The 21,848-nt window shown below is 46.1% G+C and overlaps 1 protein-coding gene across 1 annotated transcript in view; it reads right to left on the bottom strand.

Moving 5' to 3' along the window:
- Nucleotides 1-324: 324 nt before the first annotated feature.
- Nucleotides 325-21,848, bottom strand: part of TWIST2 (twist family bHLH transcription factor 2) — a 31,006-nt gene continuing 9,482 nt past the window's right edge. Inside the window, exon 2 of the mRNA XM_065750791.1 lies at nucleotides 325-1,157. The gene's annotated coding sequence lies outside the window, so the exon portion shown is untranslated. The remainder of the gene's footprint in view (nucleotides 1,158-21,848) is intronic.

The following is a 21,848-nucleotide window of genomic DNA, read 5'->3' on the forward strand; positions in this document are numbered from 1 at the left end:
CACTAGATCAGATTGGCCAGTCCTCCATCACCTTGAACACCCCCCCAGGGATGGAGCGTTCACAACTCATCTATTACAAAGAGTTCTGTGGAAAGGATGAAAGCTTTCTTTGAAAAAGTACAGAATGCAAGGGATGAGCCCTTCCCACAGAGCTTGCAGCCACTGTGCTGCACCAGGGGTTGCAGTATGCATGCCTGCCACCTGGGAAATGGTCATTACCTGAATTGGTGAGTGCTGAAACATTGGTTGGGTGCAAGGAAGTGGATCAGCTCCCCAGCTTCTGCTCAGAGCTGTGCAGTCAGAATGTAAATCAAATACCCCCAGTAGCTGCATGACATCTTTATTTTTACTGGCAAGAGAAGCAGTATACACAGCAACATTGCAGTCTCTTAGCTCGTTAAAAATATCTCAATAAATAAAACAAATAAGCAACATATACACTGGAACAGAAAATGAAAATGAAAAAAAAAAAAAAAGTGGGGGGTCAGGAGTGGTAGCAAATCATGGAGCAATAAGGAAAAGGCAGTAGAGTGTGGAGGGCAGTCTGTAATCCAGGCTGTACTTGAAACAAATCATGCAGGGAGCTGGGGACATTGTGGCCTTTTTAATTCCTTTTCTTTTCTTTTTTTTTTCTACATTTTTTCTTTTTTCTTCTTTTTTTTTTCTCTTTTTTCTTTTCTGAGAGCCTTGGTCCAGTTTTGACATTACTGTACAAGAAATCAGGTTTTGAACTTTAAAAAACAGACACACACACAAAAAGGATACAGCTAAGGGGGAGTAAAATCCGAACCCAAAGATTTCTCATAAATGTGTTCCTGAATTAAGATTTTTAGGAAGGAAAAAATAAAAAATAAAATAAAATAAAAGAACTAAAACCAAAACACCCAGACAGACACACACACAAAACCCAACAACGATGAACAATCAGGAATGTTGCTTCTCACTTCTCCTTGATCAGTCACTTGGAGAGATGTTGCGAAGGTTCAGACCGATAGCTTTGGTGCTGGCTCCTGCTCAGTCTAAGTGCTCTGCAAGAGTTCAGAGTGAGGGAGGTCAAGAGGGGTCTTTTGGACCAGTTTACTTGAGGTCGTTAAGGTTTCAGAAGCTACAAACTTGGATACATCCCAATTCCACTTCAGACTCAGACACTGGATAGTCTGGAGAGAGAGGAGGTGAGAAAAAAAAAGGAAAAATAAATACACCGAATACAGGATGTGAGATGTATGTCGCTGCACTAGTTCCCCTGCAAATTGAAGAAGTGCTTCTTAAAAACCCCAACCCAGCCCTGGTGCTGGCAGTGTAGGGCTCATGGTTAATCTGGCAGCAGGGAGAGATCCAGTACACCAGGAATAGCCCCCTCAGACAGCAAATGTGTTTTCTTTCCATGCTGGGGTAACACACTTATGTAAGAGCCAGGAACATCCAAATAAAAAAGAAAGAAATCAACGTGAACCTAGCAATTCCTTTGGGGTTTTTTTTTGCATGAGTGTACGGTCTTCTAAACCCATAGGCAGGAGTAATGCTACCATTGAAAACCCCACGTGCTTTCAGCAGCTCCTCCAGCCCCAAGGGGCTGTGATGCTGAATCCCTTCTCCACGCTGCTCCTAGTGCTCCTCTGCTCCACTCTGAGAGGTGTGACAAGGTGCAGCCCTGTGTTGTGGTCTGCAGCAACCTGCTGCTGCTCATCTGCAGGCTGGTGGGACAAAGCCTGTGCCCATGGGACGTCCCATTTAACCTGGGGGAGGAACAGCTTTTCATGCAAGATGCTGGAGCTGCCTCCAGAAAGCCGCCTCAGCTCATATATCAAAAAGCAGATATAATTATTTCCTCACTAAGGAAAGCTTCCATTTAGCTTATTTCCTCTCTGTCTCACAATTATTAATTATCTAATTACAACCACATTCTGCAGCCGAGCTCAGGGCTTGACAGGCTTCCCAGGACCACTCTGGGAAGCTGAACTGCTTGGGGTGTGCAAGCAGCAGTGGTCTGCATGGCTGTGTGTCCTGTGGATGGCAGACCAGCCCTTTCCTAATGCTCACACTGCTGCAGCCCTAGCTACGGGGCATGTAGGGGCTCTGAAAGAGATATAGAAGAAAAGGAGGAGGAAAGCAGCACAGGGTGGTTTTCTGGTTGAGGCTGGGTCCGCACTAAGCTGCTCTCTTGGTAACTTGCAAGGCGCGGGCAGGTGTTGCTGTTTTCAGCCACCACATGGCTAATGCCCCATTGCCTGCCCTGCTTTCCCTATGGGCTGCCTGGGGTGTCCCTCAGGGCAGTGCTGAACTGTTCATGTCCACAGCCCCATGGGTTTGAGCAGCACTGAAATTTGCTTTCTTTGAGCAACAGGGCTGCCTGGAGTCATGAGGTAGGGCATGAGCAAAACATGCAGTGATGCTGGACACAAGGGACAGAAGAAGGTTGGCTTTCTTACATCAAACTGCTGCTGAATACCCAGACAACTAGCTTTTTTCTTGTCTCTTCATAACTGAACCCTTTTCTACTCTGTCTATGTGTAATTGGAGGACCTGCTGTTCCCAGGAGCACTTTGTCTCCTTTGGCTGTGATTCACAGATTGGACGTGGTCACATATTCCTGGACAACCAATGCCAGAAGAGCTCACAGCCCACGTCTCTCTTGGGAGTGACCCTCCCATGCAGTTGTTTTGGGTTGTTTTTTCTGCAATGTAAAGTTAGCAGATCAGACCCAGCAGCAGGCAGTCTCTTATCTTATGCACAGCATGATCTCCATCACTTGAGGTTCATATAGGAATGAGTCAAACAAACCAAGTGCCATCTGGTGTTGTAGTGGACCCAGCCAAAGGACAGGAGCACAGGCCATATTGTTTTCTTTTGAATCCAGCCCTTCTAGAAAAAAATAGCATGCCATCTCATGTGGCAGTGCTGCCATGGGACACTTTCACAAGCAAATGAATCAAATGCTGACTGCTCCTTCGTTCATTTTACTATCCCTCATCTTGCATGTGAATGTGATTTGGATTTGGGTCTGTATGTGTGACTCCCTTTCTGAAGTCTTACATCTCACTAATGCTTCGTGGACCACATGATGGAAAATACAAGACCTGATGATCCAGTGGGCTATTTCTGTTCCCAATCCTTCTGATTATACCCAGCACACTAAAGCAGACTCTTAGCTGATGAAGTAATGTGATCACAAACCTGGTGGACCAGAAAATCGGTATACCTGGCCACAAAGGGGTGGCCCTGACGTGTGCTTGTGCTAAAGTTCACACTGTGTAACCTTTTGCTGGTTGTTCTGACTGCATATTCCATTGAAGATCCACACCAAAGAGTAAAGCCTTCTCATCCACAGACCTGATCTTTCTGTTCAGATGAAGAAGTGCACAGTTTAAGAAAACCTCCCTGTGTGATCTATTGCCTGTGCTGTCTTGAATGCTTCTCACTTTTGAGGATCTGGCCCTAAGCAGCAAGTTGGAAAGCGCAGGAATAGTAATAGGAGGAGATGGTCATCCACTTGTAGTGTGAGGGACTTGCTTTGCTCACGGGATGAGTGGAAACATTCATGGCAGGCAGAGAACTGGTGAGATGAGTGATGTCTGCACCCATCTCCTCCCAGGCAGTGCTTTGTGCCATCAACATGCCTCCCATACAGGATTTCATGGGGATGGGACAGATTTTCTTCCTGGCACAGCACTAAGATGGTGGGGTAGGGGAGCTGGACCTCGCAGAGCTCAGTTTTAAACCCAGCTCACTCACAGTTTGCCTTTATGATCGCTTTCTCTGCATGTGCCTCTGTTCCCCTGAATGGAAAATTGCAGTGCATCCCCCCCTCTTTTACAGGGCATGTAGGTTGGAATTAACTAGTGCCCATAAAGCAGCTGAAGGGCTGAACATTACACAACAACTATGCTTGGTTATAGTGTCCAGAATGAGATGATACACAGTGAAGCCCTCAGCTGAACATCATTTCCAAGCATTTCTGTTATCCTGCAGCACATAACACAAAATATAGCTGTTACAAACTCCAGACCCTGCTACATTGCAGACCCAGTGCAGTTTTTGTTATGACACACATTTCCATTCAGTGAACTGAGGACTTTTTATTCTTTTTCTTTTTATTCTTCTTCTTCTTTTTTCTTTTTTTTATTTCCTTTAGACCATTCCCCAGCCCAAGAGTAGAACGTGGAAACCACAGCAGCTGAGAGCTGCAAACTTGATGTAAGGTAGCATGAACAGGGCCTTGGTCAGAGGAAATTTTTGCTGCAGGTCCCCGAGGTCTTCACTTATACAGAAACAGGGTTGGGTTTTGTTGCAAGGAATTGAAATCATTTCCATAACACAGCCAAGAATGCAAAAGCAATAGGAATCACAGGAAAAACCTCTAAGTATTTCTGTACATATGCATATATATATATAGAAAAGGATGGTTTCTGAGCTGGTTTTAAAGCTGGGAATGACAAAAATGGCTCTGCACCCAGGACCTGGCTTCTATCCCTCCATATGATTTTCAGCCAGCTAAAACCCCACCAGGAAGGTCCCAGCTCAGCTTGGGGCCATGGGTACTCTGTCCTTTTCTTTGTGCTTCCAGCCACGCTGGGATTGAGCACTGACAGGGAGATGAGAGGCACAAATAGTGGCACGGTGCAGGAAATGCCAGCTGCTTGCCCCACACCAGCTGGTACTGATTTTAGCAGTCTCTGAGAAGTTTATTAGATTATCTCCTTCCACTTTCTCCTTCATCTCGAGAAAGTGAAAAGCAGCATGGGTCAAAGCTGAGACCTCAGCACTGCTCGGTGTGTTGGTGCAAGGCACAGTGCCTGTGCCCCTGGGCTGGTGATGCTGCCTGTGGCTGTCTCTGGAGTGGATGCAGCTTCTCACTGAGCACCCTGCACTGGTGAATGGGGCCTGAATTTTAATCACGAGTTTCTTATAAGTGATGCTAGTGGGCACACAGGCACACATTTAACTGGCCCTGCATGTAGCTGCACCAGCCTTGGCTCACCACGTTACATGCTATCCCAGCTGCTCTGCCTATTTGGCACAGTCTCCACCACTGCATCTTTTCCTCCTTTGAAATCTCCCTGCCCAGAAAGTTTATTTATTTATTTTTTGACAAACCACCACTCTGGTGGCTTGGAGCAGGATGTGATATTTCTGCTAGGAGACCAGAGAGCAACAGGGCTGCCTGGAGTCATGAGGTAGGGCATGAGCAAAACACGCAGCGATGCTGGACACAAGTGACACAAGAACTCTGCAGCCTTCCTCCGTAGGACACACATGCCAAGGAAACAGATGTTGAACCAGCCCGTGAGAAAGCACCAAACAAACCCTTGATGGAGTTCCCCATAACCTCAAAACTCATCCTCCCAACATGAGAGCTAATGGAAGAGATAAATAGAGGGAAACCTACAACAAAAGCCTATTCACCTGCCCAAGGAAAGGCTGCAGGGCTCCCACACAGGTGATGTGCTCCTTCCTTTCTCCACTTTCTGCTAGCAGTAAGATGTTATGGGGTAAATGGGGAAGAAATCTCCTCCTGGATTGGATATGCCTGGAGATAACCCCTGAGGGAAGCATTTTAGACAGTGACATTTCCAGACATCATTACCCAGGTGTGTATTTTCAGGGTTGGAGACTCTCTGAATTAAGAGAAGTGAAAATGTGATGTAGTCGAGTTATTCTGGAGAAGTTTCACCACCGGGTTCAAACGCTGCTCGGTTACAGCACAAAAGGAGACGCTCTTGCTCTAGGAAACCAGCAAAATGTTTCCATCAGCGCTAAGTAGCAGCTGCCCTTAATATTTTTCAAAACAAATAAATGTGGCTGGATGGGTTATTGCATTATTTCATAGCCCCAGTACGCCCACCCTCCTCACCAGCACTGTGTGCACGCTGCCCCGTAGGCACATCACGCTTGGGGATGGGGGAAACAACAGCAAACAATGCAAAACGTGACATGGGTTGCATGTGTCCATGCCCGTGCCTTTGGAGAGAAAAGGTCAGCATAGGCTGATGTGAATTTTTGAAATGCCAAAGCGTGCTGCTCCAGAAATCAGGCTGGGTTTTTTTTGTTTTTTTTTTTGTTGGTTTTTTTTTTTTTTTTTTGGAGTAAGAAATGCCAAGATGGAGGAGAAGACAGATCTCAGCATCTTGATTTTCAGGCCAGAAAGCCTGAATTCTACTTCTGGCCATGAAAACAGCGATTAAAGCCTACATGGCAGCTTGAAGTGCAGAGGTTTGAGATACCCAGGAGGGTCCTGCTGGGGACACAGCAATCATCTAACCTATCAGGGGCTGCCAGCACCATGACTAGGGTCCCCAGATGTGAGAAAGGCTGATGTCAAACATCCAGCCTTACCCTCAACCTTGATCAGTCCTGAACTTTGTGAACTATGAGCCACTGTTTCAAAAAGGCATATTGCAAACATCAGTGACACATGCACGGTCGGGTCTGTGAGCTTTGCCTTCCAGCCTCCTGTTTTTTATCTGTCCATATCCCTGTGAAGCTTGTGCTGCTCGAAATGAAACTTTTCCATGCCTAAAGGTGATCCTTCTTTCTTGTTGCTGTTTTTGTTGTCTGGAGGCTAGACAAAAAATAGTCCAGCTGTTTTGGAGCAAAGGGAGAGTGCAAAACAGCCGTGCTCTAAAACGTGAAGAGCCTGCTGGGCTGGCAATGGGTGGAAAGCTGGCAAGCAGCATGCAGATTCCCCACTTTGCAAAGCACTGCCCCACCTGGACCCAGAGGGAACACTCACAGTGTGCAGATTTTTGTGTGCCATATGAAGCAGATCTGAGGCAGCAGTAATGGGGAGGTTTTTTTGGTGTAGATTTTATCGTGTATTTGTTGAGCTTGCTGGAGAGAGGTGTTAGGGTAGAGGCAAGGTGCTGCCTGCTAGGAGCCTCATGGCCAGCACATTGGGGTGTACACAGGCAAAAAAAGTATCTGATGCTCTTAGGATGAGGCAAAACACATAGCTGCCTTCTTGATGTATCGCTGCTGTAGACTAGGAAAGCCAGAAAGGATCAAAGGTGGGCGGCAAGCTGCAGTTTGCAGATGAAAACTGCTCTGATTTCCTGTTGTGTAGGGTGAAAGTAGGGGAGAAAGTCTGTAACCAGTTCAGACTCTCAAAAACAAGGCTCATTTTCAAGCAGGGACTCTTTTCTAGCTTCTCTCCTCTACAGCCTGCAGATGGTGCCAGGACTTTCTGAGTGTCCCTTGCTGCCTACCACAAGCTGAACCTGCCCTTTGGGTGTGAGTGCTTCCCTTGGTGTGAGAGGCTGCATAAATGCCCATGCTGTTAACAAAATGCTGTTAACCTGATGCTGTTGTCCCTCATACCAGGCAATGATTCCATAGCTGGTGGCCTGTGGCCAGTGTAATCATGGCCTGAATCACTTTTTCTTTCCCTTTCCCTTTCCCTTTCCCTTTCCCTTTCCCTTTCCCTTTCCCTTTCCCTTTCCCTTTCCCTTTCCCTTTCCCTTTCCCTTTCCCTTTCCCTTTCCCTTTCCCTTTCCCTTTCCCTTTCCCTTTCCCTTTCCCTTTCCCTTTCCCTTTCCCTTTCCCTTTCCTTTTCCCTTTCCTTTTCCCTTTCCCTTTCCCTTTCCCTTTCCCTTTCCCTTTCCCTTTCCCTTTCCCTTTCCCTTTCCCTTTCCCTTTCCTTTTCCCTTTCCTTTTCCCTTTCCCTTTCCCTTCCCCTTTCCCTTTCCCTTCCCCTTTCCCTTTCCCTTTCCCTTTCCCTTTCCCAAGATTCCTAAGAACAGTTTTAACCACTGTTGACTACTGAAGACCACATACAGGGACCTGCAACAGACCTATGTCCTCTGGACTGGAAGGAGAGTGCTGGGGTTTTTGTTTGTTTCCTTCCTGGGTAAAAGTCAACCTATACCACGAGATGCTGTTCTGATGGTGCTGACATACAGCTTGAGGGACATCAGAAGAATTTTCAAAGGCAGTTAATCTATGCAATTTCCATACTGACATTTCTACGTATAACTTGGATCAAACAGGCTAAAACCAAACCAAAACACACTGAGTTTTTGAACTGAATTTCTTGAGGTGTGTTTGTGAGTCTGTGTAGAGATAGCAAACTGTACACATCATGTCCACATTTATGCAAACTGGTATTTTTGTAGTAAAGTCTAAGGAAGAGCAGATCCACATAAACCTACACCTCACACTGTTAGACGTGTCTGTACCAAAGGGGTATTCTCAGATCATCTCACAGAGCTGTCAGCAGCCTCCAGAGCCCGAGTAGACAGTAATCTATATTTAAAACACTTTTTGTCATTTAGATAGTTCAACAATGCAACCTTTCAGGAAAAAAAACAACTTTCACAGCAGCAGTAAGACCTTTGTGAGCAGACAACTGTGTGTTGCCCTACATGGGAAAAAAACAGCATGTGGCAATCCCAGAGAAGGACTCAGAGCCTTATTTTGGAAAGCCAATTTCCCAATAGAATAATGTCAGAAAGGGTCCCTCTTCTGCTTGACCACAGGCCTGCTGGCTGGGGAGAATGGGACAACTGTTTGAGGTGGAAAAACTATATTCAGGCTGTGTCCTCAAGCACATCTACTTTTCTGCCTGCAGTGTTGTCCTGGAAACCATCCCCAAATGGCATGTGTAATAGTCCTTGAGATGCCCCATCTGCAGCACAAGGGCTTGGGCGACTTCTTTCTGAACACGAGAGGCAAACAGCAGAAAATAGGAAAAAAAGGTAAACTAAGACACAAAGAAATGTCACTTTCAAGCAGTTAGGTGGTTAGATAGGCTGTTTCCCATCAGAAAAAGACTAAAAGGTGGGGATGGAGTGTAAGTTCTCAATGCCCTGGTGGTTCTTGGCCCTCCAGGGAGCATGGGTCCTTGTGGCTGTAGCACAGTCCCCTATGCTGGCAAAAACTGACCCTGAATGGAGAGAGACCAATTTCATGGCTGTCTCTAATGCAATGTATGAGTGCGGCCCTCACAGAAAAGGCACAAGGGCCGGTCTGCAAGACTTCAGAGGAGAGGAAGCAGTGGAGAAAGGAATTCAGATAATTGTGTACATGCAGTGAAGGGAGAAGGACAAAATCAGATCTAATGCTGCGGGTACGGACAGACTGAAACCAGATACCTTGGCTTGTGTTTTTCTGCCTTTGCTGGTATGAACTCTTATCAACCATCCGCTCTTGAAGTCTCCCAGATGAAGGAAAGCCACAATTATGTGCATCTTACAGCTGGGAAACCATTTAAAAACATATCCTTTGCAGTTGTTCATTCCCAAGCCACAGGGCCCCCCTTGCTCTCTCCAAACGTACCCCCACCTCAAAAGCCTATCAATGTCTAGAGGAAAGACTCTAATCTAATTTACCCCAGACTTTCCAGACCTTGCAGGATTTGTCTGCCCGGGGCTGGTCCAAGAGAAAATATCCTCCCTGTGTCCCGCTGCTCCTCAGTTTGGTATCAGGAGTGTGACTAACTGTTTGACAGGGAGGTGGAAAAAGCAAACGTACAGCCTGTCTGGAAGGAGATTTAATCCTTTCCATCCTTCTCTCTCCAAGCCTGCTTCTGTCTCACCACCCTGGCTTGCCCACTGCGGAGAAAAGCCAAAGACTTGCTCACACCTTGCTGTTCAAGGTGAAAGATCTTAAAGAGGCAACACCAAAAAGGAAGTCCACAACCCTGAACCCTCCCTAAATAACCTTCCTTTAAATCTTTTTTTATTTTCTCACTCTCTTTCAGAATGGTTCTTCTTTACCTGTGGTTACCTACCTCAATAGGCATTATCTACACCAGGGCTTGTGGTCCCAGTAGAGCTGTCAACACTGTAAGTCCAGTTTAACAATGCTGGAAGGTATTTATCTACGTTTGTCTTTGTAATTTGTGGAATATTTTTAATTAAACGAAGAGAAGAAAAGAAGAATTTAACAAAATACAGAAAATATTTTAATAGCTAAGAAGATACCATCGGTTTGCATGGTTCTAGTGCAGTTCATGCTGTAGTTTAAATACAGCTTGTTTGGATAAAATAGTTGTATATTAATGTCTAAGCTATAGGTTTATCTATTAATATATTATACCAGCAGTCAATTGGCTGTCTTTTGACTGCCCCATAATTTGGGCATCTATCATGACAACTCATTCCTGCACCCAATTCTTGCATATAAGTGGACAATGAGATTCCCTGTTCTTCCATGTTCAGGTGCACTGCTGCTAGGCTGGGCTCTCTGGGGTAAAAGGAACATCTCTGTCTCCAGAACAGGCTGTGCCTCTCACAAATAAGAGTCACACCTCTGCATATTGTAACCTCAAGGTTTCCTTAGCTGCTGTTAAGCTTCCCTTCCATCTCCAGCCATTTATCACTTAGTTACACTCTATCTTTACCACGTAAAATCACACGAACTCATGGACTCAATCACTTCCAGCAGAAAAACTTTCCCTTTGGGGTCTCAGAACACTTAGAGAAAGCCACTTCTTCAGCATTTTGACCAATGGCTGAGTTTTTAGCCCAGATAAAACCAGTTGCCTGGGGCTGGCCTCTCAGCAGGGAGGACAAGTGAGAGCTCTGCAATGAAGTGTTTTGCTGCTGGGGCTCTCAGGGTTTCTGCCTTACGTCCTGCCTCTCTGCAGCAACCTCCTGGCAGTCAGTGTGTTTGCTCCAAGGTGCTGCATCTCTCCCTTGCCAGAAAAGAGAAGGGAAAAATAAAAGCTTTAAACAGGAAAGAGTCCCCCAAAGGAACAGTTCCCCCAGCCCTGCACTCCTCCACAGTCCAAGCCTTGGCCTCTCCGGGCCAGTGGGGTTCGTCGCAGCTGGAGGAGGAGGTAGGTTTGTGGGAGCCCCTTGTTAAAATCTTGGCAGTACATCACTGAAAGCGCTGCTAGAAATTGCCAAAAGCCGGAAGCTGTTAATGAGCAGTTGGAGCAGGAAAAAGCAGAGCTGTTTCGACATTTGAAAGGACCGTGTAAGCTCTGTCCTCGGCTCTGCCCAGCTGCCTCGTGGGTGGCTCTGAAGAGCAGGCGCTTGGGGACACCACCAGCATCTCCTGACTCACAAAAGGGCTCATGGTGCAAGGGGCAAGAGAAAGCCTGTGGTCACCTCCAGCCCTCCTGGCTGATGCTGCAGCAAAGCCCATGTCCGTACTGCTTCCTTGGCTCCTCTCCTCTCCCTGTGGGCACTCAGACACAAGCCTGGCTTTGCATCAGAAAGGTGTGGAGTAGAGAGGAACGGGGAGGGGGAGTAGGCAGGAAATGAGATTCTTGGGCAGCTCCACTAAAACAAGTTGGGATGGGGAGGGAGGAAGCATAGATGCATGAATGTCCTTAAACAATAGCTTTGAAGCTGATGAAACTTGTGCCATTGACTGCAAATGAGTATAGGTCTTTTTCCCCTCATGTTAAATACACTTCCCCTCATCTCCCTTTTGAGCCTCTCTGATCCTCCATCCTCGAGTTCTCTCAGATCAATATGGGCTTCCACTGCCAGCACATAAGCAGTTCTGGGCAGGTGTTTTGTTCTCCCTGCCTGTGATGCACCTACTGCTTGCATGGGCCTGATTGGTGTTGAAGCAATGGAAATACGCTGTGCAGAAATCAGATAAAGAAGGTAAAGCGATCAGGCGTGAGCCATATGTTTCTATTCAGATGCTCACAGCAAAAGACTTGTGCAATGCCTGTCCTGCACAAATACAGCTTGCAAACAAGGCCTCGGTATGCTTTAGGACACAGCTGTATCGACTTACACTATCCGCTCAGCTGTGATGACTGACCATATACATGCCCTAAGTTGTATGTAAAGTAAAACATACCGTGTTCTTGTCGTTTGGATGAGAATATCTGGGAGGAAAATATCAGTAGGTCCAAGGTCCTCCTTGATTTTGGAAGTAAGTGGAGCTGTGGCTATGGGCAACTCAGTGCTGGTGGTCACAGCAAATGTCTCTGGTCCCTCTCTCCACAACACAAGTATGAAATGGGCTGTAAAAACACCTTCTGCTTCCATCCCATTTTGGAAAAGCAAAGAATATTGGACAAAGGGAAGCATTTTCTCCTCCCCTCTCCACTCCTGCCAAAATAACAGAAATTCTAGGAAAAACACCTACTACAAGAATAAATATATACATCTGCAGCTTTATTCTTTTTCCAAGGGAACTCTTTCGGGGCTCAGCCAGCACTGTCCCTGTTCTCCTCCTCTTTCCTGTGTGCAGCATACGTTCTGCTGCAGTCTGCAAACTTCCTTAGTGGCATCACCTCCGTGGGGAGGAAGAAATGTCTTTTTCTGGCTTGGGGGCATTGGAGCAAGCCATGCAGCATCCATAGATAGCTGAGCACAGAGAGGACTGGTCTCTACTTTTTATTCATCAGTGCAGCACAGAGGCCATGTACAAATACTTAATAACACTGCCTCCTAAGAGTAAATCAGCAAGTGGGTGACAGCAGCTATCCATTATGACTAACTCAACTAATTCCACTGGTGGCTTAATGCCAGTGGTATTAACAGCAGTGACAACCCTGCTTCAGAAACATCTCTGGTTCAAAATCCTTATTAAATATAAAAAATAAAACTTTGGGCCACCCACTAAAAAGCAGGGACAGTTTGCACAACATCAATGGCATTCTGTGCACTCCTGTGAACAATCTTGCAGGACAGGTAAGATTTCCTTATGAACTGGAGATGCTTTTTAATATTTGATACAGTTCCTGACAAATAGCAGCCGAAACACCTGTATGCCAGATGTGCACAGCTGTACGTGTGCTGTTGCTGATCAATCTTCAGATTACATCACGTTCCAGATGCCTGACTTCAGAAACGCTTGGAAGGCAGAGCTGGAGCAAGCAAACTGCAAGCTGAGGCATTTCTTTTCCTGACTATGACGCCGTGCCTTCTCTGCACGCAATGCTGAGCCCTTTTTGGTCCCCTTGACCTGTGTGACACTGTCTCAGAGCAAATGAGGGGTACCTCCAGCCAGCCAGCCAGCTGGCAAGAGGTATTGTCATCCTTTAGCCACGGGTAACAACTGTGCAAGGGTAACACACTGGGAAGGTGGGCTACGTATTGCTCACCCTGTGTTTCTACCACCGGAGACCAAAGAAAACATCAATATCAGTCTTTGAAGAGGTTTATTTTGGTGTTTGTCCACACTGTAATCCATGGCACAACTTCACTGTCTCCCTACAGCAATACATGTGCATCAGTACGGGAATGAGAGCATGTGTGTGTGCTCAGGGACTGCTGTGAAAGCAAAGTCCTTTTAGTTCTCAGTGGATCCATCCCCCATTAGGACAGCACTTGTTCCTGTGACACCAGGAAACTGTGCCCACCCTGAGGGCACAGGGACTTGGGCATGATTGCTGCAAAAAGATGTGCATTTCTGCTGTTGGTTTGGTTTGGTTTTGCATCTAAAGTGGGGATTTGGAGTCTCCCTTTTGCTACATGGCACTTCTGTCTGATGCCAGAACAGACTCTCTGAAGCTGAGATGATTCCATTCGCAGTTTTTATACTGAGAACCTTTACAGAACATCACAGAAAAACCTCAGTGAGAAGGAGAGGGATTTCCCCATTTCCTTGCCCAACAATCTCCCTGCCACCATACCTGGGTTTTATCAGAGCCAGGACTTAAATCCCAGGCCACATTCCCAAATATTTGCAGAGGAAAGCAGGCTGCCTTGGCATCTCCCCCCTCTCATGAGGCAGTGTTTGAAGAATGTGCCCTCGCTCACCACACCCTGGTCCCTGAAGCTGACAATTGCAGTCACTCGGCCCAAGCCCAGCAGCATTTCCCATTGCAGCAGGTGCAGGTTTTTGATAACCACCCAGACTCTGAGTAACGGTGGTGATTCAGTGTGTGTGTTACTAATCTCCCAGGATTTTTGGAAGGGATTGTACCAGGCCAGGTCTCCATCTGGGATTAATCAACACAGCTTCATTGAAGTCAAGGGGCCAAATTCTCACTTGGAATAAACCAGTTTAACTCCGCTGCAGTCAATAAAGCCACTCTGATCTTTTTTATAGCAAGAATAGACCAACTCTTTAAAATATGTGGGGTTACTGGGTGTTGCCCTCATGCAGAGGGAGTTGTACTTTATATACCAAACACTCCTGCCATGATAAAAAGTTCTTGACATCGAATAAGGCACTCCAGCAGTGATACTAACCATGACATGCCTCAGAGACAGCCATCAGGTCATACATAGGGCAGGGCTTGCTGTATGCCATCATCATCCTCAGGGCAGGAGCCCGACTGCAGAACAGGTCAGCTGCACTTGCTTATGGACACCCTGTAAAATGGCTGCCCCACGCCTAGGGAGTGACTGTCACGACCTCAAACACATGTCCTTGTAGAGCACAGCTTGCATTGCACTCATGATTTGCTAGTGTCAGAGGCTATTTCTTGCTGTCTTCAGGGATCCAGCAGCTACACTGTATGGGAACTGTTGAATCAGGGCCTGAACCACTGACGGATCACCTGAGGTGAGCACTGAGTCAGCTGCAGGAGCACAGGTGAAGGCAGTGTACCTGTGTGAGCAGAAGCCAGACCCCATTTAAGGGCTGACCACCACTGTGGAAGAGTCTCTTGTTGGAGATTCCTCTCACGTTGAGTTCCAGGTGAGCCTCAACTGTCAGTGACAGGTGAGCTCTTCCTAATTTACTGGTTGTCTTTATACCATCTGGATAAGCTATACAAAAATATTCTGTCCACCTTCATTCTTTGGTGTGGGTACTATTCTTTTGGGGTATTCACCCTACATACATTATTATGGTCATAAACCTGGCAAGAGCCCTTGTCTGTCATGCATCACTACATCATTTCTTACAGCATTTACTGCACATGAAACCCTTTCCATAACCTCTACAGTTTTTTCCTTTTAAACAGATGTCACTGTCCAAGTTTAAAGCCAGCCTTCTAGATCTCAACCTACAACCTGGTGAATATAAGCAAGCCTGACATATCCTTTCTTCTACCCTATTTCCTTGCCATCCTCTTCTCCAGGCTGGCTCCCTGCTGCCTGGGTTTCCTAACACAGTTCTGTATCAGGGCTCATCCCCACGACAAGTGGTAGGAGGACTGCAGACCTAGAGGGGATTCAGCCTATGGTTCTTTTGTGTGTGCTTATGAGCGTGCTACATGCTTCATCATGGTCTTGTTTGCTTCACTCAAAATCTCTTGGCTTTGGTGTACTCCGGTCTGACAGATGCTCAGAAGTCTGTATTACTGTGCTTGTGCTTCTTGGGCCGAGACCAGCTTGCCCTACCCAGATCTGCTGCTCTGTTACAAGAGGTTGTACTTTTATAAGCTCATTCTCCACCAGCTGCAATGTCTCGTTGCTGAGGAACTAGTGATTCCTTAAATAATATTGTTTTCCCACGTATCAGTGAGCTGGCAGTGAACACTGAAGGTGGCATTTTCTGATTGCTGCCTACCAGCTTTCTATGTTGCTGTCTCACAACATAGATAAGCCATCCTACAGATACTTTAGAGCTTTCTTTAGAGTTTTCCACCACAAATCTAATGTTTCTGGCTTGGAGAAGAATAGTAAGAAGCTGATTGTTCACTTCCTACTTTTTTAAGAAGGCGAACAAACATTCTCATTCCTACAAGATCAAACTTCTGGGGGAGAAAAATGTGCAGAGATGAAACCTATCTGCTTAAGAAGCAATCTAACTGTAAAAAAGAAAAGGAAAATAAAAAACTCTACATGTCCTTAGCTTGTCTTCATTTATAACGTACTGAATCACATGCCTGATTTCTAAACGAGTGCTTCTAGCCCCCATGACTTCAACAGGATTCATCACATGCACTGAGGATGTGTCATGTGCTTTGCTGAATCAGAACAGCCTAACAAACGACTACCAAGAATTTGAATTGTACGTAATGCAAACACAGAAGTCTATAAAAAGCCCTGGAAAATTGGTTTACATGATCTTTTCCAGTCTGTCATTGTGCAGAAGGCAGATGTACATTTCCTTGACTCTACTTGCCAGGGTTTTTGGATTTGGGTAATTATATGAATGGGTTAAGTCAACATTTTCAACCAAATTACTGTGTGGATGACTCAGCTCAACGCCAGCTGGCTGGTCTTGTTTAGGTTTGCCAGCTGCAAGCTGGACTTGTCTGAGCCTTTGAATCTGAACCCTGCTAGTTTCCTACTGAGCTAATAACCCATATTACTGTGGTACTGATGCAGTCTTCTTTCTGGGGGAGGGAGAGGAGCCCTCTGCATCTGTTCAAAACAACAATTTTTATGCTTTGACCTTGGCAATGTTGTTCCTCTCTGAGTTTCACAAGCTGCCCTAGGATGTGCAGACTGTGAGTCCTAGGACATGCAGACCTGAGCTGAGCCTATTCTCCCCCAGGCACTGGGGTCTTTCCCTGAAACTGCTGCTCACATGTTTCTCATCTGGCTTGCCTGTGTTTGCAACTGGTGCTGAACAGTTTTTCCACTCCATACAATCAAGTTTTACATGCATCTTGTGTTTTCAGCACATATAATGCCTATACTGTAAGTATGGAGGAGCACAAGGTGTTTGAAGTAACTTCACTCCTCTGCACTTCTCATAAGTTAAGGATGCTTTTTGCAGCTATGGTGGAGTGCAGCCAAAGGGATACACCACAGAGGTCTGTGTGTTCAGCAGAGGACCCTTGGTGTAACTGTAGTTTTAATTCCTGATTTAATTTCTGTGTTTGGCTGGAAGCAGTGTGTGCACTGATATCTTGCTGCTAAAGATGGGGTTTCCATCTCCCAGCAAGGAGGAAAGTACTGTTTTCCTCAAATGGGACATCTACTTTCAATTTATGGGTGCCTTAAGTAACATCTTTCTACTAAGCTTCCTCCAAGCGTTTGACAGCTGAAGGGATTCTGATTTTAGACATTTTATCTTATGGAAGGAGACTCTTCCATGTGGTCCTCATGTTTTAGTTAAAGTGATTAGTGATATTTCTTATCACATTCTCACTTGAAAAGTAAATAGGCTTCCAAGAGTCAGCTGTTCCTCAGCTTAAAGGACCCTCAGGGACTGCAGTTCACTAGATCAACAGATGAGTGAATGAAATAGAAGTGCTCAGGGGGACTGCTTTTTGGGGAACAGGCTTTTTCCTTGAAGGTGGAAGAAAGAAATAGTGTTATGGGAAGGAGTTTTTAAACTTTTGTTTAGCCTACCCACACTGAGTGCTTCAGCCAAGAAGGATAAAGACATTTACCCAGAGAAGCATGTCTGGCTGAGAACTAGTGTCTGAAGCCACAGCCTGCTTGAGCTGCAGCTGGAAATCTTGCAGCAATGTGACGTGATCTGTTTCCTGCAGGACTAGCAACACATACTTGGAAACCAGCACTTCAGAAATAAAAATGGTAGCTCATTACTTGTGCCATATCTAGAGAGTGTGGAGGTGTCCTCGGACTAGGGGAACTGTCAGGCCACAGTTGTGTCCAGGAAGTGCATCCATGCACCCTACAGGAAGCTTAACCTGTCATCCCACACAAATTGGCTGAGCTAAGTGATCTCTGCCCTCTCTTTACTTATTTATATTTTTAGTTGACTGCATAATCTGGCCCTCTAGAAAGTCCCTTCAGGAGGTCACGCAGCTGAAATAATAGCTAATGATTTTTTAAAAATGATTTGGGAGTTATTAAATACCTTCTTTCTTTCCCTTCCCGCTGTCCCTCTTTAGCAAACACTCTTGAGTTGTTCCATTGGAGTGCTGGAAAAGCATCCTGATGGATGTGAAGGCCCTATACTCCTCTTCATGTGTTTGCATGTTACCTCCAAAATGGGTAGTGCTGAGACAAGAAAGCTAGCTGAAATGAGCACTATCACAGCAAGGCCAGGCAATGTACAGAACTGATGTATTTGCTTTTCCTTCCAGTGGTATATCCCCCTGCTCCAATCATTCCACTTGCCTGCTTTGTTTCTGGCCATGGCATGCACTTAAGTCCAGGAGATAGGGCTGTCAGGTTTCTCCAGTACAAACCACTCGAACCATTTCCATTTATGTTCCATTAACCAAAAGAGGAGTTGGCTGTATTGCTTTCATTGGAGCTATGCCTGGTTACACAAGCTAGACTGTGATTGCAGCAATCAGTGGTTTGTATCTGTCTGGGGAAAACATGTTCTCCTTTTTTATGTCTGCAAGGATCCGTCCTTAGCCCTGTGTGCATGCACTCAGCTTTAGGGACTCCCTGACTGGCCCAAGGGGTCACCTCTGATGTCATCAGCACAATCCCACTTCTAGAAGACCAGAGTGGGGGTTGAGGCCCAGACAAGCTGTCTTGTTGGCTGAGGGTTGCTCCTAGGCATGAGGCAGCCAAGGGGGATGCCTGTGGTCTGCCTTTCCAGGAAAGGGAGCTGTGATCTGGGACAGGCACCAGAGAATTGCTTGCTCGCTGCAGTAAAGGTGGTAGATGAAGCAGCTTTGCTCTCAGGTGAACTTAAAGGCTAAAAGTGCTTGGATGCTGTTACTGGGCTATAGCATCTCCATGTACTAAGTTCCTCTCTTTAAGGCAGGGATAATAATGGTGCCCTGCCATGTGGAGCAAAGGTTTGTGTTCAGACAACAAAGCATTCCAGTATAACAGGGAGCTATTCTTGTGGGAAGTCTTCTTTGGTTGCAAGTGCAGGAAAGTGGTGGTCAGTGTCTGTGGAGTTGGCCTGGGCATGCTGCAGTAACAGGACATATGTAGGGGTGGCTCTGCACCAGCTTGTGTCTTTTCCTGAACCTTCAATTGCACACTTAATAGCATGCAAATATTACTTAATCTCTTCTCATCATGGTCTTGCATTTTACGGCTTAAAGAAGCTTTTCAAAGGGACTGAAACAGCTGTATCAAGAATTTCAGGCTTGAACATAGGGTGGTATTTTCTAAAGGGCTGAGGAAATTCAGAGCTTCTCAAACAAAAATCATCTCTTGAGGGGTCCTACACTCTTTAACTTCACCTTCCAGTTCCAGTCTGTCCATCAGGATGTGTTGGTTCCCCAATAACAGGGCAGAGAAAAGTGATAATGGCAATCTAAAGGCTGAGTTCTGTTGAGTGCTCTGGTGTGGAGTGGGCACTTGCACACAGTGAGGATGAAATAAGAATCCTCCCTGCAGAAGCCTTCAAAAACAGCATGAAATCCTCCTCCCATGTGATGGATCTCACCTCAGAGGAAGCTGACAACAGCTCCCTGCCAATTAATGCCTTGAGAATGACTCCCTCCCACCACCATCACCTGCTATGGTTACATTGCAAAAAGGTGAAGGTCTTCCCCAGGATCTCATTGCATTTTTCAAGAAGAGCTGCAGCACAAAAGAGAATCCTACAGTTCTGTGTCTTCTTGTTGCAGACAAATGCCAGTGTGCTAGGATCTACAGCAAAGGGTAGAAAAGGGGAAAAAAAACTAGACAGGGAGGGGAAGGTACAGAAATGCATCTCTGGAAACACCTACAACTTGGGAACACTCCTGGCTCAATAACATCTGTAATGAACAGTCTTCCCTGCTTTTCTTACTGCACCAGAAACTCCTATTGCTGTTACCGCATCAAACCCTAATTCTACTGGCATCCTCTTGTAGTCCCATGTGAGTCAAGCTGACCAAAATTGTCCTTTTTAAATACATGCCTGCTTTCACACAATCCCAGGTGATTTGCAAACAATAGCACAGCATCCTCTGACTGCCTAAATATTTAATGAAAATCTGATTTATGCTACAAATACTTGCTCATCAGCTTTCCTTTTGATCATTGCAACTGTTTGGACTCTAAAGCCCTCTTAGTTCCACTGGTCACTTTGCATGGCTTTGCAGCAACTCTGCTTTAACTGAGTCCTTGGGATGGCTCTGGCCCAAATGAACTCCTTGATATCCTTGTGTATTATTCTCCTGGTGGTACCCTGAGATCAGCAGATGCTGGCCTTTCTCTAAACTCCCACTCAGTGCCTCAAATCCCAGGGAATGCTTTCCTTCCGCTGCTACACCCTGTGCTTTGAAGGCAGAAATAGAGACATTCAACAGGATCTCTGGGGTTTGCGTGGCTCAGCCACCTTCAATATTTTTGCAGGGCTTCCCGAAGCTGAAGTAAGGGCACCTAAATGCACACAGAGCCTTCTGGAGAGCTTTGTTGACAGCACTGCATACGTATCCTGCATGCACAATAAGACTTGTGCTCTGCCCGCTGTGCAGCTAATTCTCTGGTAGGTGAGTGAGCCTGCATGCTACGCCTGTTTGCAATTATGCAGCAAGCTTTTTCCTGAATTATACACCTCAAACATGTTTTACACTCAACCTTGGGCTTCCAGACCCCCGGAAAGAAACAACTGAACTGCCAGTGGGCAAATAATTTGAGACTGTACTGAACGTTCTTCATTGAGTCCAAGCAGCTGCAGGTGCAAACTGCTCTCCCCTACACAGTGGGTGCCAGTGCCTCTTGGTCTGAAGTTTTACAACTGACTTCAGCACAAGCAGAATTTGGACTGTACTTCCTTTTATTTTGTTCCCCGTTGTGCCCTAAACTCCAAGCCCAGCAGTCTCTTTATGCACTTTTGTAACACGGCTGCTTGTGCCCGCTGCTCTCTGTGGCCTGGAACCATTCTCAGGGAGCAGCACAGCCTTCATCAGCTCAGTTAATGCATGTGCCTGTCTCTGCTTTCTGTGTCTGCTCCTCTTTCTTTTTTCTCCCCCTCATCTGTAGCTAACACATTCTGGGTTGGTTAGTTTTGTTTTATTTTTCTACTAACCCCACCACAGATTATTGCTTTTCGGACTCTGGAGAAGGTATTTTTGTTCTCGTTTATTTGTTTGGCTGGCCAGAATACAAAAGGTTAAACATTTTGGAGAACTTTGTTCTGTATTTACTGCTGAGGTAGGTTTCTAAATCAACAGTAGGTCGTGTATTCGTGTGACTCACAGAGCTGCTTAACCTCTTTACTTCCGTTTTGTCCCTCTCTAAATCTGAAGAGCACATCTGCAATTTAGATCTGTGAGCGAGGAGCTGTGAAATGCATACAAATTGCTGTAGATAGGCTTCTCAGAACTGCCACAGTGCAGAGCCATTTTCCATTTGGCAGCAGTCGGGTCCCCCTGGGATGCAAAAATCACCTAAAAATACAAGGGAGTGGATGGATAATCCATGCAGAGAGGAGGACGGGCTGCTGGGGGCACGAGGTGGGCAGCAGTGCTGATTGCAGGGCTTGGTTCTGATGAAACCAGAGTCCTGCTGCATGCAGGTCCCTTCCCTGACTACACACTGCACGCAGAGCTACTGTGTACCAGGGGGGTTACAAGGCTGGCAGGAAACAGATGCACCAAAAGCATTAGCATTGCTTTGCAGAGCAAAACCAAGTACTAACAAACTCTGCGTGGCAAACTGTATCTGAACCAGGAGCCTAAGCACCCCATGGCACTTGGGGTACAGATATGCACAGCTCACTCCAAAAGCAGCAGCACAAAATGGGTTGGAGCTGGAGCAGATGGGTGAGGGGGCTCCTTCACCCACTTCCATCTCTGTAATCCACTGTTTTGAGGGATGCCTCCTCTACCTGCAGCTGAGCATAGGGTTACAGGCACACCACCTTTCAGCAGCAAGGCTCCAGAGGTGCTTTCCTGGTGTTGCACAAATTGCAACCTGCTAAATGCTGCAGGTTTTCACTAAAGAAATAATTGCATAGCAGGACCAGTCTGGAGTGTACTGGAGTAAACCCATACTTGTTTTGTCTGCAGCTGGTCTTAAATATCCTATTAAGATGAGTGGACAGTACAGCTCTCATAACATTCATAGGGAAACATACCAGCAATAGGGAAATATCGATGTTGTTAAAAATCTCATTGAAAATGCAGATTTTCTGTGTAGAAAGGGCATATAGAAGAGTCTGAGCACTAGCTGCTTGGTACACAACCAAGAGCCTGAGTTACAGCATCTGCTGTGAGCTTG

This window comes from Cyrtonyx montezumae, unplaced genomic scaffold (assembly GCF_038088225.1).
Source record: "Cyrtonyx montezumae isolate F1298 unplaced genomic scaffold, pur_monq_1.0 scaffold_7, whole genome shotgun sequence".
In the NCBI taxonomy this organism is placed as follows: domain Eukaryota; kingdom Metazoa; phylum Chordata; class Aves; order Galliformes; family Odontophoridae; genus Cyrtonyx; species Cyrtonyx montezumae.